The sequence below is a fragment of the Solea solea genome, chromosome 7 (genome assembly GCF_958295425.1).
Source record: "Solea solea chromosome 7, fSolSol10.1, whole genome shotgun sequence".
In the NCBI taxonomy this organism is placed as follows: domain Eukaryota; kingdom Metazoa; phylum Chordata; class Actinopteri; order Pleuronectiformes; family Soleidae; genus Solea; species Solea solea.
In genome coordinates this window covers 5,901,776-5,918,542 of record NC_081140.1, presented here as the reverse complement: position 1 = coordinate 5,918,542, position 16,767 = coordinate 5,901,776, and the positions used below count along the sequence as shown (strand labels likewise).

General features: G+C 41.1%; 1 protein-coding gene across 3 annotated transcripts in view; it reads left to right on the top strand.

Annotated features, from left to right (window-relative positions):
* The window catches only part of bcas3 (BCAS3 microtubule associated cell migration factor), a 317,149-nt gene that overhangs the window by 144,304 nt on the left and 156,078 nt on the right, over nucleotides 1-16,767 (top strand). The window lies entirely within an intron of this gene.

Sequence of the window (16,767 nt, the reverse complement as noted above, 5' to 3'; positions counted from 1 at the left end):
TTTAGCAAGCTACTGTAACAGCCACTTTATGACATGAACATCCAGGTGAGGGGGTTGAGCCTGGCTTGAGCATACAGGAGCCAGAATACTCACCCGTTCACTTGGTTTGAATTAACCAGAGTGTTTCCTTTTCCTTACATGAGTTTCCTTACATGAGTTCACTGGGACGTTTTCTAGAAATGAGCTGGCAGGAAAAGTCTGGAGGAACTTTTGCGTTTGCATTGGTATTCTCACATGCAGCCTCTTTGGACAATATCAGCAACATGTCCTTCAGTGCATGTGTAAAAGCAGCTTATGAATTTCAGCTCTATAATGTCACTGTGCCAGCAGTGGCGTGGTGTAAAAAGCTGAATGAGTACATGAGGAGAGCTGCAGTCAGGCAGAAGAGTGGTGTGCATTTTCAGAGGGCACAGAGAGGACATGGACAGATCCCAGCGGGCGCCAAGGCCACATGTGTCTCTGTTAACATTCACCCCACACACCTGATGGTGAGCGTGTCTGCATATGTGCATACCTTTTCATGCCCTATTTAGCCATCACTGTGGAAAGCAGTGCCATGTGTAAGCAGGTTTATTTGTCTCACTAGCAGTGGCCTGGTATGAAGCGAGAGGTGTGTGTGTGTGTGTGTGTGTGTGTGTGTGTGGCTGTTTACGTACAGCTTGTATGCAAGTGTTTGCTCTTTGGTGATTCCGTTCCTTCGTGTGTGTTTACACTTCAGCCTACACATTTTTTACATGACTCACGTGTGTATGCATACTTAGATTTGTGCATGTGATAGTGGGTCTGCAGTGGTGTGTGTGTGTGTGTCCAGTTTATACAAAGTCAGTATATGTCTGACATTTTTATGTGTACATTGTGTGTTTATGCATGCGTGTTTACTCTCCTCCTGATGTGTTTTAACATGTGTGTTTTTGTGCACCTATGCGTATATTGGTGTGTGTGTGTGTGTGTTTTGTGAGCCCCAGGTGCGCCAGTCTAGCAGCTCCACATTAGCTCTATAACCAAGCAAGTTTGACACCTTCACATCCAGACTGGGCGTTCAGCTGCTGGCTGTGGCACATCCAGGACCAGCTCGACCCCATGTGAACGCTCTGTCACCTCCAGTCATGCTCACTTAGGTGTGTGTGAGAGATGAGCTGTGAGTGTTTGTCTGCTTCTGCCCACACCTTGCTCATGCACTTTTTATGCAATTTACTTGATTCCTGTTGTGCTGTGTGCATCCTGCCCGCTCCTGTAAGTGGTTTTGCGGATGCAAGTGTGTTAGGATTTTCACACCCTGTTCACCTGTATGTGTATCAGCCAGAGAGTGCATGTGCAAATATGCTTGTCGAAATGTGTGCAAGTGCCACATACGCATTTGTATTGAGTGTGTGTGAACAGCATCTCGGTTTGCACTACGCTATGTTGGCAGGTCGATGTGATGTTGTGTCACCTCTACTGACATCCAGTCACCGACGCCTGCTTATCCACTTTTACAACAGTGTGCGCGTGTGTGTCTGCGTATGTGTCAACCATCATGTGAATATTCTGTTTTTGTGTGTGTGTGGTGGCCTAAATGTGCCAATGGACCGTTTGACAGCCAAGCTGAATCAGAAATAACACAAAAAAAAAAGCCATACACATGTATGACCTAACAGCATTTCTTCTATTTGCACTTCCTTTTCAATGTCTTTGTCAAGAGAGAGACACAAACATGCAAACCCACACATGCTACAGGCAATCATTAGAGTGTATAGAGTGCCTCTGGGCAACAAGAGCCTTTTAGCTGGAACCTTCTCTTTCTTTTTCTCCCTGTCCCATTGTTTTCTTGATTTCTTCTTTTTTTTTCTTCCATCATCCTCACAGGCTCAGCCAAAGGCTTTCGGACTGCCACTTAGCCAGTACTGCCACACATAGCATAGGAGTGTTATTCCTCAACTTTAATACCTTTTCATATACAAATACAAATTCTGGGCACACAATCTCTCATGGTATTACAGAGCAATGGCAGCACTAATGAATGAGCATAACAGCAAATGTCAGCACAGATATGAAATTTGAAATTAAATACAAATCATACTTGTTTGTATTTAAATATCACTTTGCTTTGCCGGTGCACTCATGCAATGCATCCACGTGCAACATGTGCACAGTCCCAGTCAAAGATCAGTGTTGAAGATGAAGCCTCCATCATGTACATGTGAGTGTAAGTAGGTGAACTCAGCCTTGTCCAAGAAATCAGTTTGGTCTGTGCAGTGTTTGACCTAAACACCTGCAATTGGGTATTTGCGCAACATAGTTTTATTGACCCGAGAGGCAACAAATCCAGAGTGCAGTACATTGTATGTATATATAAACATACAGTACATGCATAATGCCCCTCCATTCAAAGTGAATGAGAAGCATTTTAGTCTCCATCTTCAGACCTTACCAGCTTGTCCAAATTCCTCACTTTCAGCCATGCAGTTGCCTGGTCTTGCTCATACAGCATCACAGATTTCCATTACAGTGTCTGGAGGATGAAGAACCTAAATGCTGATTGGCTTCCATGACGTTGCTTCACATGCATTTTTTTTTTTGCTGGACTTAAAATGTTTCCAATTGCATGTACTTTTGCTTCATTAGTGGTGTTTGGCTGTATTCTGTATTTGCATATTTGACTTTGCCTGGCATGTCTATTTCATGTCTATTTGCAGTTTTCTTTGCAGGGTTGTTGTTGCGTTTGTTATGAAAGCACCCTGAAACAGAGCAAGGCAGGTTCTTAACATCACACTAGTGTTTCTCAGATCAGACGTCTGATATGAAATAAAAATGAAGACAGCATATGGAGAATAAACTGTCACATCATTTGAAGACCAAGGCATAAAAGGTTTCATCAGCAGGGTGATGCCGCGTGTGTGTGTGTGTGTGTGTACGCACACCTCACAAATGCTTCTTGGGTGTTCGCCTGCCTTGTTAACACTTTTTAACACGCAACACAAATGAACCTACTCCCTCAGGCTACACACACACTCATACACAAAGTACATTTTATAGCCACACCTCTTACGCTTATATATTTATAACAAGAACTGAATCAGCTCAGCCAGCCTGTTCTTTCAGCACACTCAGTGCTGTTGCTTGCTCAGCACAGTAAGTGTTTCCTCTCCCCCACCTTGGTTCACATCAGGATTCAAATGTGTGAACATTGCTGCAGTAAGGCCATTTCCCAAATGCATTACCTTCCTACACAGCACCGCTTTGCATTTTTTTTGTTTGTAATAACGTGATCAGTACTTCATATCTGCTAGTAGCTTTATTATAATAATCTCAGCAAATCATGTTGTTTTGGTTAAGTCTGTTACCAGTGATATGCAAACCCTTAAGGGAAGAAATAAAACCACATGGCAAACTACAAATATCCCCAAAAAAACTGCTGTTATGATCAGTTGTTTTTGGATTTATACCTCATAATGTAGCCTGGAATTCAATAGCCTCAAGTGGTGAACCACAGTGACTGGTACAATTTGCAAGTAATCATCCCATATGACTTCTAATGGTTACTATGAGGACTGGGCAGCTTCAGGTTCTCGTAAAAGAACATATTTTCACTCTAGGATTCTAATTTGCATCACTGTAAATGCCCAAAGCATTTTAGTTGCACTCAGTGTCGGACAATTTGTCTTGTTGTCCGTCCGCCCAAAAGAGATTATTACCTGATTATTTTGGTAAATCTCTTGACTTCTTTTAAGCATATTTTCTACTGATCGAAAAAAAAAGCTGCTAACTATTACTAACATCTGGCATTTTTTCTGCAGGCTGAAAAAATACAATCAAAATTCACTCTGCCATGGACACTGATTTGTATGGGCTCCAGCCTCTTACCAGCAGTGTTGTGAACATGATCTAGAAGATGCCTTTTATTACTTCATTGTGGCATTTAAAAACAACAACACTGTATCCAGGGTGACAGCACTGTTTTAAGCAACAGTCTGAACTCTGAGTGTTAAGTGACACGCCATTTATTTGAACATATTCAGATCTCTCCAACACACACGCATTATTATTACACTGTTGCGCTGCCCATCTGTTGCCTCAGGTGGAGCTACCTGCTAAGCTAACTTTTCTAAGCTATTTTTTCAGATGCTTTAGTGCCACGATTGTCCATATAAGAGGATGGTTTAGCTTGCTTGTGTCCTCCAAAGTCGATCTTAGATCAAGCTACACTCACAACGTCTTGTGCTGGATCAATGACTTCATGACTTCAGACAGCCCGATGTGCTTCAAGGCTGTTTATTTTGAACAGTTTGACTTTGAGAAGTGAGAACAGATAACTGTGATTCAGATAAAAAGTGACACCCCTATAGTATAGTCTGAGTTTGGACGAAGGAATGAAGTGCATCATTCATAAAAACACAGTAATGTGGGGCTACTGTCAATTCGAGAGTCACTGCAACTCTTCAATAAGTGGCAGAACACATTTTGTTTCTTGGATTTGTCGATCAAAGACAACACATGGCTTCAGAAATGGCATTCAGATCACCAAAAACATATGAAACCCATGCAGGCCATTGAACCTGCTGTCGGGTCAGGGCGTTATGGTGGAATGGCTCCTTTTTTTTCCTTCTATTCAGTGAGGCAGGCAGAAGGCAAACTGCCCTCTTTATGACCTAACCCTATTGTTCATTTGACCCTGCTTGTGTGAATAGGCTGCTCACTCTTTTGATTGCGTCTGGTCATTGTCAATCCACAATCATACCCTCCATTATCCTCTCACGTTCTGTGTGCGTGTGCATGTCAGTCATATTTTACAGGCCTAAAAAGCCAGTCAGTGGGGTCAGTTGGTTGCTCTGCCTCCTCACACCCTAAGTAGGCACTGAGTCTGACACATCGACAACACACACACATACACAAGCACCCCGCCCCTTTCCCTGTCTCTCACTAGAAAACATATGGAGCATGACTAATGGCTTCATAAAGACACACATACTGTAGATAGATTTGTGTCCTGCAGCCATTATTGTGTTAATGGTGTTAGCCCCAAAAAGCCAGTTTTTTTTTTTTTGCAACAGATGCGCCTTCATCCTTCCAGATCCTTGTTCGACCCATATACGGTGTCAAAAAAAAAAAAGAGAGAGTCATTGATGATGTCAAATGAAAGAAGGATTTATTCTTGTGGGTCATATTTATATATTACTGTGCAAATGTATTTTTATTTGTGTGTGAGAAAGATAGAGAGAAATGGGAGGGAGAACATAACTTAAAGAGAGAACTCCACTGGTCCAGGTTGCCAAGCTGCTTGGCTCTCATCAGCCTACATCACTGTCAGAGAGCTGTTAATAATGAGGGGCTCATTTACTGCTACATTAGGGAAATGTAAACACACACACACAGGTTCATGCTCCTTTTTTTTGCGGCTAATTGACTCTCATTCATTTGAACAGTCTAAACCAAGTGTCATCCCTAATTTTAACCATAAACAGTTATTGCCTAACCCTTTAAATTTAACCTAAACTTAACCAGTTCCTTAGAAATTAGCATCTTCCTTATTAGGACCAGGTTTGGGTCTATGAGGACAACTCGTCCCAACAAGGTCAGTTTTTATGCCAGCAAAGGTCCCAAAGAGGTAAAACAAACACAAGCACACACATGCACATTCCCCTCCTTATGTGATGAACTTACTGTTGGTAAAACCTCTCACAGTTTTAGCCAAAATCTTAGCCATTTACATTTCCACTGCATCATTTTAGACAGTCCACATACATACAAGCTCAAAAGCTGCATAGAGAAGCAGGAGAGAGGTCTTAATAGTGATATTATAATGCCTGAAAATTAATATAAAAACATAAAATAAATTGTTATCATAAATGTTTATCTATGATAGCAATATAATTAAACATTAGTAATATTTTGCTAACTGAGAGTGTCTGCTGTTTGTTGCAGTTTAAACACCAGTGTAACATGTTAAAGGTCAAGTTTCTACATAAATCATGAAATGGATGCAGTTATTTTGACTTCCATGTCTTACCACTCCCAGTTTTGACTGACATCCAGCCTCCTTGATACCTAAAGCTATAATCTTGGTTTTATTGTTGTTTTTATACAGACAAAGACTCAGCTCTGCACCACCAAGTACTTCCAACTAGTTTAGTTTTTGTTATGTTCAAAAACTTAACTGTTTGACTGGGGATTGATCACTGGATACGCACCTTTCATGAATGTGTCATCTTCATTCATAACTCAACAATGCTGGAATCGTGACCTTTGCACCGGAGGGACTTATGTGCCCAGCTGTTTAGTGGAACAGCTCATTGGAGCGCCCCAATCTCTGAAGTGCCCAGTCAGTTTGTTCAAGCCTTGACCATAGAGGACATGCACAATCCAAGTTGTCTCTCAAACCACTTGACAAACATTATGCCTACAGGTTATCATAAAATTATTGATCAATAACGGCAAAAAAATACATTGCCCACAGCTTTAAAGCTTCAGTGCATAACTTTTGGTCATTTTTGTTGTGGGTAATGTTATTATTCTACCACTTTTTGGTTGTGAGAAGTCATTTGACAGTATTTTTAGTGTAAACCGTTTATATTTAGGAAGTTAGCATGATACTTTTAATGAGTTCTAGAAAACATTTTTTTTTGTTGCATTTATTGTTTGACGTTTGAGACCCGGATGAAATATAGGTTGGATTAGCCATTGTTTTTGTGACCAGTTTTAGATTATTTGCACATCAAGCCTCAACCTCTGTCTTATTGTGAGAGAGTGATGATTTAATCAGGCAGTGGCTCGCTGCACTGTGCCTCAACTGGTTAGTGTTAGCCAAGCGTAGCATCATCCGAGCTATGCTCTGCTTAGTAAGTGGACTGCAAAAGCAAAGTAAATGAAATTTGATTACTGAGTCACAGGCACATTTGTTAGCCTACTAGTTTGGTGGACTAGTGCCGGATCACTGGCTCGGTCATTAGCATCCTGCTCATGTTAGCAGTTACATATTGTTGACATCATTTCTGACATTCATTCACCCTGCCTGCCCACACACACACACAGAAGCACTGGCCAGCTTGTTGTTGTGTCTGCTCACTTGCTCAAATTGAAAGTCCGTGATGCGTGCAAGGGCCGTTTGAAGTCCGCCGCCAACTCTGTGGCATTAAATTAGTGATAGCGCTGCAGCAGAAACGCCGGAATACACGTGCATGTAAGCAGAAAGCACACTCGCTATAAAAAGAGGCGTGCATGGAAACGCAGTAAGGTAACAGGGCTTACAAGTCTGAAATTAAACCAGTTTATTCCCAGGCTCTGTCCGTCATGAACCCCAGCGCTGACATGAGTTCCTGTTGTACACTCCCCCTCTTTCCCCTCCATCTCAAGGATAGTGAGTAATAAGAAGCAGATGGAGCTGAGAGTAGTGTAGTCAGATTGTTATTTTAGCCCTCGCACAGCCACTTTTATGCCCTCTCTTTCCTCTCAGGCCTGTATTCCATATTCAGACACTAATTCCTGACCTTAACACAACACGGCAGCCTTAATATTTGAATATGTTACAGCAATCTCTACAAGTTGAGGTACGTTTTTTTTTCTTTTTCAAAACACCCTGAAGGAGACCATTTTTGCAGGGGAGAGAATTACATCAGGGGAAACAGGAACAGTTGCATTAATTAGGTCACTCCTTGTGTTTGAGCCTATATCCAGTTTTGACATCAAAGGTTGGCCAAAAACCTCTGACACAGGATCAGCTTTTACTTCATTTCCTCCAGCATCAAGATTAAGATCAAAGGTGCTTCTAATCTGATTTCAGGTTGGCTCCTAATAGGAACTTTTACCTCACTTTCCTCGTCAGGAGTCTGTCAGGTAGAAAGTTACAGTTAAGATGGTGTTGTGGTGCTACTCGCTGGTGTGACTTTTGAAGTTTCCTTAAAAGTAAAAACAACGCACAGAGGTTTTTACTTACCATTACCACAGGATTAACTGTGTCATCATCCTTTTAATTATAAAAGTGTAGTATTGTGTTGTGATGTTGGTTGTGTTGTTTGGTGAGGAAGTGTAATCAGGATTTTATTTTCTCAGCTTACAGCTGCTCATTACAACAGTCATTTATTTTCTGAGTGCGTTGGTTATTATAATCATCTGTGTTACAAAGAGAGTCAAGACATTTTGTTTCATATTGTAAAGGAACAGTTTTTATCTTCTAAAAATATAAACTATTAATGAACTATAAATATTATGCTGCCAGATAATGACATATATTGTGGTTACACTAATGTCAGATCATGACGTTTTAGCCGGGGTAAACAAACACCTACAGGCCTGTTATCAAGGGAGCAGGACGAGGGATGAACTACCTCCACCACCCCCTCGATGCTCAGCACACCATCAGTGCCAAAAGAAAGCAGGAAAACAAACCTGTCTCATTTAAATGTTGGTGTTGTTTTGTTTTTTTAACCAGCATATATGGCGCATTTCCACTCTAGGTTACAATGCTTCCAGCTCATCTCCTTTTACAAGGCGAGGCCATTACATAATTAGCCACTGTCAATTAGATCACATCCTGTGCAGCACTGCCGGCTGAAGCCATGTTAATTAATCATTGGTCCCTAGAGGTGCCGTAGCTCCCTCGTGCTGATGTCATGGCCGCCGTGGCCGCAGTTGGCTAAAATCAAACACTCGCCTGCCGACTGTGGAGACAGAGAAGCAGGGAGGGATTTCCCCACACCATTTCTTCGTGTGTGTGTATGTGTATGTGTATTTAAAATGAAATTAAATTGTTTTCTTCTTGAATTTGACTGAAATAACAGACCCTTTTTAAAGCCTTATTATCGTCCTTATTTCCCCTTAAAGTTGTAAACATGCCGCTTGACCAGCGCAATCAGATACAGACTGATTGGAGACACAGGTCAATGTTGAGTTCCAATCTGTGTCAACCACTAATGACACAGTTATTCCTTCTTTGCAAAATTCATATTTTGGATGTTTCTGGGGATTCCCAGATTAATAAAAATAAATATTATACTAATCAAGTCAGTTCTTTATGTCACTGCATGAATCAAACATTTATAATCAGCTCTCCTTCTATAGGTTATCCAGTTCATTCAGTAACTGAGTGAAATGCACATATGGAAGAGCAAAATATTTTATCATCACCTTTCATTATTTTAGTTTAACGTATTTATTTAATTTTGCTTTCGGGTGTACAAAAAATGGTGTCACTTGATAGCTGGTCAGCCCGTGATAATTTTCGATCATTATCTGAGATTATAAAATCAATGCAAGAATGCTCTTTTACTGCGTTTATTCCACTGTAAGTCAATACTGTAGAGCGTGATGTGTCCCTGTGTTCATGTGTATGTGTCTCTGCAGTCATGCAGACATGGTGCTGCATGTAGTTTTGATTAATCTACTGTGTGTGAGAGTGCATGTGTGCGTGCATGTTCGTGTTGTCATAATCTCCCACTGCCATGATCAAAGCAGGTAGGCCTGTGGTCACACACACACACACACACACACAAAACACACACATTCCTCTGCACGGTTGTTACATGCCAGAGTCAAATTAGTCCATGGACTTTTTAAGTGGCACAAAAGGTTCAAATTAGAGACAGGACTTTGAAGCCGTACGATTTGCAGGGATACTCTGTAGCCCCTCGTGGTTTTGGGCTTCATATCATTGCTTCAGAAAAGAACATGTTCACATCAAAGGTTAACTGGGGCATGTGTACTGTAAGTTGTCACCAGCATAGCCCTGATTTCCAAACAGCAGGGAATTGGGACAGAGTGGTACATCGGCCGGGAAGAGGCATAGTGTGTCATTACGCCCTCTGACAGCATATTACCGACACAGGTCAGTCATTTTGATGAAAACACCGAGATTGTCGTCCTGTAAATCAGATTCATATAGAAAGGAAAACCCCATAGTGACGGTGTACATAATCATGCATGATAAGAGGTACGACTACAAGCTGTTTCCAGTCATTCAGTGTTTTTGGGTCCCACAGTCTCCATACTCTGTGTGTCCTGCAGAGTCACAGTGTTTAGGCCACATCACATTGGTTCACACATGGGTGTATGATGTATTACATTTTAACATTATCTTACCACAATAACATAGTTTATTGGTTTAAGATTAATTGTTGTAGTTATGATCAATATTTTGCCCATAAAATATCAATTTATAGTAAAATATGCACAACCCTAATTTTCAATATAGCTCAAGATGATACAGGTTATTCACTGTGTGGCATTTTGACAGTTTTGTCTGAAAAACAAAACCAAAGGTATTCACTTAACTATTTACAATATAGAACACAATTAAGAAAACACTGTAGCTAAATGAACCAGCTTGCGTTTACTTTTTTTTGTGTTCTTTTTTTCTTTTGTCGATTCCACAAGTTTCGCACTGTGTAGTTTGTGACACTAGTCCTGATGATGTCAAGACAATATGTCACCTAACATACATCTTGTTGTAAAATCCTGGTGGTTTAATCTTTAGTACGTTTTATGAGGTAAAACTGACCAATGTTGCCAAATTCCCTTCTCTGATTGCTTTAATTATCCACAAACATTCATAAGTGTTAACCATTTTTCAGGCATGTTTGGCTGAAAAGGTGAAAGTCAGGTAACGCTGTCCTAGTTATGTGGTTAGGGTTAGACACATTGGCACAAGCAGCACCAAGTTAGGGCTTGGAAATGATTTCCATGAGAAAGAAAAGGGCCACATGGTTAGGGTTAAGGTTAAGGTCAAAACATGTTGCAGCAGCACAGGTTAAAACACATCAAATGTCCTTATAGAGATGGTAAAACACAGTGATCCTTTCATCTCCTGGTAAGAATATCAACTCAAATGCTTTTTGATATTTAAAAAAAATGGTAATCTGTGCGTATCTGGGAGATAATTGGTTCATTTTAAAGCTTTTTCAAGAGCAAAGCTTTGTTTTTAATTGTTTTGAAAGTACGCAGTTCCTGTGTACATACATTAGGTCATCATTTTCCACAAGCCTCAGACGCAAAGAGAATAACTAAGTTACAGCGAGGCCTACATGGACCATGACCCACTTTTACCATCGTGAAGACAAGTTCAGGTTTAAGCGGTGAGGCTAATCCAGCATAAAGTAGAGATTAGAATCAGAAGGATATTGTTGTTGTCATTGCTGTCCATCAAATCACCACAAGACTGATCTGAACACATTCATTGATCCAAAGGCTGGGTGTTGATTAAAAAATATCCATACAGTTTTGATATCGATATCTGGACTTTGATACCGACTCTTGAATATTTATTTTTAAATACACATGTTATGAAATCCAATTTCTGACAGAAATACATTGCACATCGTGGGAAAATCCTTTTGTTTTGCAGTCAAACCATATTTATTTTTGTACAATATCAAGAGTTTAATTAGATTACTCGTGTCACGTTCAATTGTCTTGACGTACCTTCATTCATTAAACAAGCACCAGTCTCTCCAAACACACACTCACATCTCCTGTGGGGAATGAGCTCCGTCTCTGGTCATAACTTCCTGCAGGCCTCGAGACAGCCAATCACAAGCACTGTTAGATCTTGGTCAAATAACATGCTGCTCATTTAGCGGCTCGCCGGCACTTGAATGACAACACATTTTCAATATTAACTGATACATGGGAAGTTCTTTATGATACCACAGAAAAGTGGAAGTTTGACACCCAGCCATAATTGATATTGGCCTTGAAAGAAAGATAAAAATCCATAGGTTATGTCTGTTAGTACCAACATGTGTCGAGTGTCCGTCCTGAACGGTGTTGCTCAGCAGCATATGGAGCCGTCGGGTGCTTCACGCAGCCTCGGGCGCTCTTACCACTGCTAAGGCTTGTAGCATGGCACTTAACATCAGCTATGCTTCATTGTTCAGACAGAGGCTCGGAGAGGAGAGGCTCGGAGAGGAGAGGAGAGGAGAGGAGAGGAGAGGAGAGGAGAGGAGAGGAGAGGGATGAGTGTTCTCTGTTGCTCAGTTCAGTTGTCTTATAGACTGATAAATGCACATGCATTGAGTTTTTCTTTGATAATGAGATGCAGGTGGACTTTTTCCCCGATTAGTTCACTCTGATATCAGAGAATAGTCTCAGGATTGATCAGAAACACTTGCACCTCCTGTTTTGTGTTTGTTTGTTTCTATGTGTGTGTGTGTGTGTGTGTGTGCGCGTCTGCCCTCACTGTATTGTTATATCTCTGAACAATAGACAGTAGCAGAAAAGAGTGGTACTGTTTAGTGTGTCTGCATCCAGGCTGAGATTGATGAGTAGATTTAATTCTTTGTCTCTTTGTCTGACTCGTGTTCCTCTGGGATGTGAGGGCAACTAGTTCTGTGTCATTATCAAAAAAAAAATTTGATGATGATAAAATTATTTATTTATTTATTAGAAGACTAGCATATTCAGCCCACATGTAGGCAGCACCGTTTGGCTATTTCCTCACCTTTTGTTTTTTTTACCACCATATCTGTGTGTGTGTGTGTGTGTGTGTGTGTGTGTGTGTGAGAGAGAGAAATGGTGTTATCTCCATCTTCACCTTTCCTGACACTTGTGTGGCTCATCAGCGACTATGTGAAGTGACAGGCCACATCCTGGGGCAGCTGGCAGGAGCTGGCACACTGCAAAAGAACAGCACAACTCCATGAAAACACACAGGCTGCATGTCTCTCTCTCTCTCTCTCTCTCTCTCTCTCTCTCTCTCTCTCTCTCTCTCTCTCTCTCACACACACACACACACATACGCACAACCATGCGCACACACACATACCTCAGGCCATTCCTCAGTCTTAATTCTTAAACACATTTGCTCCAGTTCCCGCTGAGATGCTGCAGGGGAGACCATCGGGGGATAGAGATGGGGCAGGATGCACAGAGCACAACCTCTTCACACGCTATTACCCTTAATACACACACAGACACACACACAGAGCACATGTGTACACGGTCAAACAGTTACCTATAACCCCAGACATACACCCACTTCAATTTAGGAGAGGTGAATGGATTTGGGCTTGGAACAGGCACAGAGATTTAGGTGAGGTGGCACTGCATAACCCGGTCAGAGGTGTTAGGTGTTCTTATGATATGTCTAATATGTCCATATTCCTGCCCCACACTAGTGAATACTGAGGAAATGTCCTTACATTTTGCTGTGACTTGAATAATGACTTGAATAATGTGATGGACTCAAGAGCCTGTGCGCTGGTGAAGAGGAAAACATATAATAATAATAATAATAATACAAATGTTGGGGATAAAATGATGAAGTTAACTCATTTTATCAAAACACTTTGACCTTTTTCAATTATGTGTGTGATTTTTAGATATGTCTCACGCTTACATGAACTGCTTTGGCTCACATGCAGTGACATATATAGAGACGCAACTATCAACATCTGTTGATAGTGATGGTTAAGTTAGCATAGTTAAAGTGGTAATGGGAGTAGTGGAACACAGTTTATGCTTTGTTTAAAGAAGAAAGAGTCATGTTTTAATGTACAAGAAGATCCCACTGAGAAATCAACAAAGTCCAGACTGTTCACTATATTTTGAATATTTTCAGTGGTTTACTCTCAGACAGCCTTTTCCTGTGTTACACCACAACAGATTAGCTATTTGAGTCACACTTAAGAAATTTAGGCATCTAGGTTTAAATATTCTTATTGTAAAAACTTCTAAACTTTAAATAAATCTGCCACAGTAAAAAAAAAATCAATTTAATATATGAATGCCAGCAAGTTAAGGTTGTTTATGTTTTTTTCTTGAATTGATATCCGTGTACAAACTGAGGAATTAGCCTTCAAATATCACACTGAATTTGCCAGAATTAGCAGCACCTCCCCCTGCCCTTGGCTTGGCCCTCTGGGATTTGGAGAGGAAGAAGGAGTGAGGGCCAAACATGAAAGTGTCCGGGGATCTCGGCAAAATCAAAAACAAATCTCTGGGAGCGTCGAGGTTAACCCCTTTGCCCGCTGACGGCTTTGAAGTGTTCGGTCATACAGTTAATTGTCAGACACAGGATTAGAGAAAGGTGGTAACAATTTAACCCGGGCAACGAGAGGGGCTGAAGGCCACTGCTCGGGCCTATCAGGTGTTTGCAGATGTTGTGTGCGCCTTGGGAAAAGCGACGGCAAACTCCTGGATATGAGAGGAACACTTAACCAACCCGTAATGCTTTGTTTGCTCAAGCCTCCATCACATTGTAATTGGATGGGAGTGGGAACAGAAGCCAGCTGATTGGACAGCTGCTCTGCTTAACTGTTACTATTTTGGATGGTATGCTGGCCTGTGCCAGTGGCCCTTCACTGTGTTTCCCCCTCACAATGAAAACTTGAGTATTCCCATTCCTGACAGACAAGGAAAAAACATTGTAAAAGCAGCAGTGAATATGGATTTATCTCACCTAAACATGAGGGACTTTTCCTGCTGATGCTGCAGGGATGCCCTTTTTTTTCAAATGTAAATACACAGGTTTTTGGTAATAGTAATAATAATAGTCATAATCGTGATTTACCTTTTGCAGAATGAGAATATTTTTGCTGATTTGCAAAACACATTGGGTCGCCCTATCTTGCAGTTTTACTCCAAACCTCAAGGAAACAGAAGAAAACGTGTGGCAACATTAACGTTGAGTGAGAATGACAAATGCAGCTCTGTGTGCGTTCTGGAGTGTTCTTTGAATCTGCTGAAAGCTGCAGTGAAGGACTTTTCACAAACACAGTATATCAACTGTTAAGCTCCGCTGAAATGTCTCTCTCAGTTAATTCCCTTCTGTCTGCCTTGACTGCTTCACTGTCGTGTTGTGTTTGTAACTCTCTGGCCCTGGCTGCAGCTGTCACCTCTGCTGTCTGCTGGTTCCCTCTCAGGTAAACTGGGTCAAATCTGTTTCATGGGTTTGTTTTTTTTGGGGGGGGGGCAAAGGTGTGAAGTGATTACAGAACTATATCATGAATAAACGGCTTGTTTTCTCAGTAGAGAGGACACTGTTTTTGCTCGTTAACATCACATGGATTTACTGTATTTCCTTGATTTTTTGTTCAGTTCTCATAGACATTTAATGTATCCTTGTAAAGCCACAACATAGAACCCACATTTTTTCCACTTTCACTTTGCGAGGGCGAAGACTAAATTAAACCCGATGCCGTTATTCAATACTGTTCAACCCTTCAATAGCTTCACTCAGACTTTATTTGTCCTAAGATTTAGTAGCTGAGTGTTTTAAAGTATTAGAGAAAATATCATAATCTCAGTCTTTACAGACTTAAAGGGGAAAAAAGCCAGAATTGTTGGAGCAAACATTAATCTCTCCTCATTTGATGCTCAACCACCACCCGACCACCACCTTTCCTCTTCATTAAATCAAGGTCACACCACTTCCTGCCTTGGCTCTCAACACTGGCACAGGATAATTGAATAAGAGCACACTACCAAGGGATCCTGGGCTGGAATAACCAGGCACAATTCTTTTATTTTCTTTTGTGTGAGTGATGATTGGAAACTCAGAACAGATTTTTATTTTTTTTTTAAGTCAATGCCTTACGCATGGTGTTTGGTAAAATATGAGCAGCGTTCAACTTTAGCCGAGACAGTGCATGTCGACTGAGACTTGTTTAAAAAGAGCATTACAACAGTCTGAGAATGACAAGATGACGGCGTAAATAAGCATTTCAAGGTCAGGAAAAGACAGCTGGTTTGATTTTGGCAATAGCATCAAACTAAATTAAAGAGATTCAATCAGGTTATTTGCACAGCGTTTTTAAATTTGAGCCAGTGCGTCTTATTTTTTTGGATTTCGACGACAGTAGTGCTGTGATGGGCTTCGTAGGTGGTCGTGACCGTTGAGTACTGAGTCGCTGCTCCTCGCTGCTCCAGGTGTTAATGGCAGCGAGGCTGAGTTTTACATAAAGCGTCCAAGCCTCTGCTTTGTCACACAATGTATATGACCGCACATGACCCGGCCCCCTGCTGGGAGGAAGAATAGGCCTGGTGTTTCTACAACATTCTGTCACTCACAGCTACAACTAGGCCAAGATAGGGGGACAAAATTGTCCATTCATTAAAATGAGTTAAAAAATAGTTGCCATACACCTTTAATATGAATATAATGTCATTTTTGAGTTATTGTGGCAGGTTTTTAATGCTGCACTGCTGCAGTTTTAATGGACATTTGACAATGGACAATGGACAAAATGGACACAAATGACACAGTTCTGTGTCATTTTTGACTGAGTAATTATCATTTCAGCAGCATATTTGTGGAAATTGTGGAACTTCAAAGACTAAAAAAAAAAACTATCTCACACTCGAGCTGACGAGTGACGACACTCGCTATCATTGTCTTTCCATATGTTCCTCATTTGACTTGGAGGAGCCTGGTACCGATGCTAACAGGTTATCGTCTTGGACATGAGCTGGAGCAGTAACATGTGCTCTGCTACCTCCGTGTTTCCTGCTCCAGTCCTGACCGGGTCATGTGGTGTGAGTCTCGCTGGATATCAGCCTGACACACTGTCTCTCTGGCACCACAAGGTCCATTTAGCTGAGGCTTTCATCTCCCCCTCCTCTCCCCACCCAACCCAACCCAATAGTATCAAAGACTTTTTTGCATCCCTGCTGTATCTCTCTCTTCCTGTTTATTTCATTTTCATTAGTGTCTCTCATTTGCTTTGTTTTTAGGGTCAGCATTTTCACATTTTTTATACGTTAATTAAGACTTTGAGTTCAGTGAAAATGTGACATTCCCTGACCTTCCTGACGGAGTCATCTTTTTCTTTTCTTTTTCACGTATTGAGATGTAACGTATAA